Source organism: Drosophila elegans, unplaced genomic scaffold (genome assembly GCF_018152505.1).
Source record: "Drosophila elegans isolate 14027-0461.03 unplaced genomic scaffold, ASM1815250v1 contig_349, whole genome shotgun sequence".
NCBI lineage: Eukaryota > Metazoa > Arthropoda > Insecta > Diptera > Drosophilidae > Drosophila > Drosophila elegans.
Window position 1 is genome coordinate 1,226,452 of NW_024545729.1, and position 7,068 is coordinate 1,233,519.

Genomic DNA, 7,068 nt, shown 5'->3' on the forward strand with positions numbered 1-7,068 from the left:
ATATTCGCCAGATATGAGGCACTGCGAGGTAGGTGGTCGGTGGTCGGTGGTCGGCGGTCGGCGGTCGGTGGAAGGTGGAAGGTGGTTTGGTGTGCCTCGGTGTGCTCATAATAATTGAAGCATATTCACAGTGGTTGCCTCTCCCAGAATGGGGCGTATGTGAACCCCCGCGGGCATTCAGCACCCACACCCGGAGCTGGCTTCCTAGGGATTCCCCTTTAGCCCTTGCCAAAAGGCTGCTGCTTGTTTATATTTGGTTGGCTGGCCAAATGCTTCGCTGGTCATCGCCGGTCCGGGAATGGCTCTCATCTCTCGTCTCTCGGCTTTGGCTTTGGCTTTGGTGATGGTGATGGTGATGGTGATGGTGAGTTAAGTCTGGCGCTGCTTTAATTGTTTAATGGCTCGTTACTTGAATTCCCAGTGGGGGACTCGTGGTGCGACTGTGCTAACTGGTATTCACAAGTGCGATAATTGTAGCGTTTTATTACGGATTAAGCAAATTTTCTGTAAATTATATCTAAGGAACAATGTCACAATGCAAATGAGCTGCTGTTGAGACTCATAATTTGGGACCGAAAAAGAAATCAGAAATAGTTTTCATGTTTTTGTTTTACTTGTATTATTAAAAAAAAAAACAAGCCTGAGCAAATTTAACTATAAAGTATTGGTATTGATAGGTATAGTAAATATATTCTTGATCGGGAACATTAGCCGAGCAAAAGTGTTTGAACTTGCAGGTTTTCCAAACCAAATCTTTTGAAATTACCTTGCAAATTATAGACTTAATCAATTTTTGGGTAATTGTTCTTCCATTTTACTCCATTATTCTTAAATCAAGAAATTTATTCTAAAATTTAGGACATAATATGACAATCATTTCAAGTGGTGCCAATTGCTGGGCTAAACCTTTATCGTTATCTTCTGCTTTCTTCCCCTCTCTCCAATATATGAACTCTGTTTTATACCCTTGAAGAGGGTATTATAAGTTCAGTCAGAAGTTTTTTTCTTTTAATATTCCGATTGTTCCTAGCTGGCCTGAGAGACGTCAGATGGACAGACGAACATGGCTAGATCGACTCTCTCAGTGATGCTGATCAAGAATATATATACACTAAAAAGGATCGGAAATGTCTCTTTCTGACTGAAATTACAGTACCCTCTGCAAGGGTATAAAAAGAAAAGACGCCCACAAGATTTTATAGCCTTCAAACATTTTGAAACAAATACTTGGGAACTTTGAGAATACTGTTCCCAAAATGTTGGATCAATCGCTTTTTGTTTTTTTTTTAATGATTACCACACTGTTACCAAACTGGCAGCTTAATCTAATCGGTTTATACAATATAGTAAAATACTGTAAAATCCTAAGTCTAATCGTTGATTTGGGCAGGAAGTAAGTTTGTGATTTTGATATTAATATTGCGGGTGGTGAATTAGCTACGTCAAAATCCGGTCCGGTAGGTCTTCTTTTAACTCGGTTGCTTGGTTCGGCACTGTTGATAGCAGCGGTGCCAAGTTTTCTGGGTAGGGTGTTGAGGTGTTGGTTAAGCCTTTCCATATATTTACGAGCCAGATCCTGCAGCTTATCTCCAAGTTTGGGTACATAAACCAAAGAGGTCCAAGGAGATCCTTTGAAGTGTCTTCGCTTGCAAAATCCGTATTTTGTTCAGGTTAGATTTTGCAGCGATGCCTCAATCGCTTTCGAATTTTGTTCTTATTTCTAAATGGTGTTTGTTGTACAAACTCAAAACCTTTTCAAGAAACTGAATCCCATGACATATCTCGTTCCGCCTGCTGTGCTCCTTTCCAGATTCAGCGCCAGCCTTGCCGATATAACGCATAACGCTAGACGCCCCGTTCCCATTTGCCGCTTCGCCCACGCCCAAATACAATTGCGTTGCCGTGTGAAGTCTTGCGGACAGGCGATAAGGAGAACGACGCTTTTTTATGTCAGCACAAAAGCAACTGTTGCCGCACACACGCTGGCTGCATGTAATAGCCATCTGGAAAGGCGAGTTTTTCTTCATCTTGGTCTTAATGGGTGGTGGAAAGTCGTTTGTTTGGTGAGTGGCAGGCTATCACCCCTTTGCACCATAATTGTTTAAGCTTTAAGGGCAAAGTTCTTATAATTTGCAAACCTTAAATATATATATGTTAGTCTTTTGTTATCAACAACTAGTTTGTGTTGTTTTGCTAACTTTAAACGGCAATAGTGTATATCTTACACTTGGGAATGGACTATTGTTGGTAACACTGGTTTACAAAGCTTGGTTTTCCGCTCATCCCTGATTTAGAAAATACTTAAAAATAATTAAATAAACATGTTCTCCTTGTCCCTTTTTTAAAGTTAATAACAAAAATTGTATATTCGCAGTTTTTGAACTGTTTTTTTTTAATCCTTGAGATATGATAATAGTTTAATATTTCAGAACTATGGTCTAGTTTCATTGAAATCGGACGACTATATCATATTATCATAGATGGATCATCAACAAAAGCAATAAGCTTTAAACTCAACAACTTGCCGAAAAATAGAATTTATATAATTTTAATATTTTATATGTACACATTATAATTTTGCCAACATTGTAGTTAAGGAAGGAGTCTGATCAGGTTGGAGCCCATCCTCCAGAAACTCATTGGCCGGTTTTTCCGTTACGCTCACCATCTTTTATGTGTATGTGTGTATTATATGCATATGTATTCACTGTCACCATTTAACGAGAGAACCAATTTGGCTGCTCGGTTTCTTTCGGTTTGAGAGCGTTCTATATATATTTTTTTTTTTTTAGTATATAAAAGTCGGAACGAGTCAAATCGGACGACAATCGGAAAAAAAATGAAAAAAAAATTATAGCTGTGCTGTTTTTAAATTTTTTTTAGTTATTCGAGACATAGTAAATGGTTAAACACTTCAGAATTACTGTTCAAATTTCATTAAAATCTTACGACTTTATCATATAGCTCCCATTGAAACAATCAAAATATTAACATAGGTATAATTACATTTTTTTAAAATTCCTTTTGACGTAGTAAAAATTTGATAGTTCAGAATCAGAAAACGGTATCATATACGTAGCTACCACAGCTAGCTTCAATTTTTTTAAGCATATACACAAACAAATCAAAATTTTAATGTTTTCAAGAATATTTCATTTTTGCAATAGCTGCAAAAGTACATGAACTTTGTCCATCGGCTTCTACCCAAATAAATATCTTACTTTAAAAGCTATCCGGATGATATAATGTAAGTGGAAAACTGGCGGATTGGACGATAGCTGTGGTAGTAAAAGTCAATCAAAATATAGCTATGTTAGTTGTACACATGAAGTCTTGTTTGAAAGAAATATGATTTATTTATGAATCCATTTATTTTTGTTGGTATGCAAATTAAAAATTCAAATTCGTGCTAATTTTTAGTGACGATCCTGCTGCCAGAGTTTTACCAACAACGAGGAACTTTGAGATTCGATCTGATGGACTTTTTAGGCATGAACATCATAGTAAGAAAGTGAGTACACAGGTTTAGTTACAGATATGTAAGATGTAAGCCTTAAAAAGACATCGCAAAAGAACCCTTTTTCATGAAGTGTTAAATTTGTAACATGAATTGTATGTGACCTTGTGAATATTATTTATTTAGCTCGTTGCAAACAAATGTTTATAACAAGAAAGGAAGCAAACTTCGGCAGGCCGAAGTTCATATACCCTTGCAGCTTTTGCAAAAATTAAATATTCTTGAAAGCCTTAAATTTATGATTTACTTGCGTATATGTTTAAGATCGAAGCTATGATGTTTGCAGCTCAACATTTCGATGATATCGTTTTCCAATTTTAATAAAACTGTAAAAAAGAATTTAAAAAAAATTACAAAAAGTTATAGTCGTCCGATTTTGATGGAATTCAAACCGTAATTCTGAAATCTTTAACTATTACTGTATGTGAAAGAACTAAAAAAGATTAAAAACAGCGATTGTTCCTATGGAAGCTGTATGCTATAGTCGTCCGATCCGGCTCTTTCCGACTTATGCATGGCTAGATCGGCTCTCCTAGAGATACTGATCAAGATGTAATATATATATAACACCGCCTGCAAGGGTATACAAATGCACACAGGTTCGGAGCCAGAATCTCCACCGTCAAACGCATAAACCCTACTGCTAAGATGTTATCCACTCTTTTTAATATAAGTCCGGGCCGTGGGAGGCGGGCCGAGTCTGCAGCTGGAGCGGTATAAGCGGTATAAGCCGAAGCGGAAAACTTTCCTCTGCACGAGCATGTGCCGTGTCGCTGGCACGTGCCACGTGGCGATGACTCGATGGCTGGTGGCTCGGTGGGTCGGTGGGTCGGTGGCTCGATGGCTGCGATCCTGGCTGAGCAGCAGGGAGGAGATAATGTGATGATTGCAAGGCTGCTTCCTGTCCGGGATTCGCTTTCATGTGCTACGCCACCATGTAGCCCAATAAAGGCATTGTTCCCCCAGCTTCGTTATAAGCATTTTACGGTGTAATCTGTGCATATTAAATCTTAAATATAATAAAGGCATCTGGCAATCGGATGAAATGAAATGATTTCGCTTTACTTCGCTTACAAAACTGCTTTCATGTTACGATTTTTAAATTTTAAACAAGAGATATATGATTTACCTCAAGTGTAAGCTGCTACTTAAAATCCTTTTGGCTAAACTAATCACTTATCATTGCTCAAAAACCTTAAAATTTGAATTTGAAAGTTTCTACTTAGCTTCGTTGCTTGTTTGTATATCACCGCATTGTGTCCATTATACTTTTGCTGCTTAAGCTAAACAGTCTTGAAAATGACAAGTCAACGGATTCCGAAATATACCCCTACAGAGGGTAAAAATATATTGATCAAAATTTTGAAACGCAACTAAGAAGAAATTTGCGACCCCTGATGAATATACGTTTGATTTTATGGCGCGAGTTTGCAAGCAATCGCCTTTTTATATATGTACATATGCAAGCAGATAAAGTTTTTAAACCCCGCCTTTACAGATATGCCTTATAAGTATGGTTCGATGCAGTTTGCGAGTTATAAAAACTATTGACATACAAATTTGCAAATCGTATTTTTGGCCGATCAGACGTCTATATCCTAGAGCAAAACAACTCGCTGTTTGTTTCGCCATTTAGATGGCGCTGTTCCGTTTCGGATCCATCGATTGGGCTGACTATTAATCAAAACTTACATATGTGTGTCTTAAGAGGTACAGTCCCGTAGTGCGATCATTAAACATGGTGGGTACTTAAACTTCCGCTATTGGTTTAATTCAAATTGGTCAAGTTTGCAAACAAACACCAAATGTATAAAGCCATAAGACATAAGACCATTGGGAGAAAGAGCAAACAAGTCTACACTGAGCGAGAATACCGTATACCCTATTCACTTTTCCATATACTTATTACTGGGACTGCTTTCCTTGCGAATTAATAAAAACAACATTTAAAACTAGAAAAAGAGTAAAATGTAAATATAATTTTTTCTTTTAATTAAGTAATATGTATTTTTTAAAGTGTACAATATTTGTGTTTGCAGAAGTCAGCTCAAAAGAAAGAGTATTTTTTATTTAATTTCTTTCAAGAATTTAACCTGTTGTTTTCTACTCAGGAATGCTTGATTGTAATAACTTTTACGTTTAAAAATGTGTAATTATTAAAATGAAGCAAGTGCCGATTATCAATCGTTCCATCTGTGGGGCAATCATTCTATTAAATCGATGTTGCTCATAAACGAACTAATATTTGCATTGGAGAACTGAAAAAGAACCCAATTTGTGTTGCGAACAGATACATTGACCAGGATATTGTTTTTAAACTTTGAGCCTTACATTTAAATCGACTTCATCCCCTGCAGTTTCGCGTGCTGGTATGCGCTAGTTTTTTAATATTTCTCTAAGCGTTTCGAAATGGGCAAACTTCCGCCTTGCCGCCAGCACACTTGCCGTCCTTTTCCGTCCAGTGGCAGCGCATACGCCGGTGCTGGCGTAGAAGCAGGACCAACTTTTCAGCACTCCAGCCTCCCACATGTGAGGCCGGCTGGTGGGTGTTACCGTTACCGTGTTTAGGCTTGTCGACATTTTGCTAAACAACCAAACGCCCTCGCCCTCGCCCACGCCCACACCCAGGCCCACGCCCACTGCCTGCTTTCGCTGCTGAAGCGGAAACGTGCGGGTAGTTAACGGAAATGTAAAGCGCTTATTGTATCGGAATGATACAATTCCATTGGGCGACTCGTTTCCTCACTCGGAGAATGCGAATGCGAATTCGAATTCGAATTCGAATTCAGATTAAGTGCAACATGTGTGTAAGTGGTTGTGGGTGCGGACTCGAGGCGTCCTAAGCTGGCTTTAAACGGTGCTGCGGCATGCTTGGGTGTGCAACTCTGCCGCCGCTCTGCGTGGGCCAAAGAAACTCACTGTGCTTTGTACTTCGTAGTCTGTTGTCAAAAGTAATTCCACGGGCTTATTGTACCTCGTTTTGGAATAAAACTATACTTATTTGGGTTCCTAGCTGCCCCTCTTTAGTTTAAAGGTTCCACCGCCAAGTTATGTTTGCTGTATTAAAACGCAGCTGTGAAACTGCAACGTTCCGCACAACGCCTTCTCGCCTCCTCGCCTCCTCGCCTCCTCGCCTCTCCTCACTCCCATCGGCCGAGTACGGGTGCGAGTGCGACGACTGGTGTGCCCGGCCGCGGGCCAACCACAGCGCTTCCCAGTGGCAAATGGTGGTGAGTGCGCCGGTCGCGCCGACGCTGGCCAATCACAGACGCTTCCTTGGCCTCAATCACGGTCTGTGCCACGCGGGACGCGAGCTGGCCTGCACGAGGGTCGGCCTAGTCGGTTTCTGGAACGGATCCGAGCAGGCAGGTCGTGACTTTACCATTGCGACTCGCGCTCCAAAGGTGAATGCAGTTTTGCCGCCGTGACGGGAAGTGTAGCGTTTGTTGTTCGCCGTGCAAGTGCCATATCGACTCAAATTGCTATCGAATCGATACTGGCAATCGGTACTCATCGGGAATATTACGTACTCCAATACTGCAACACTTCAG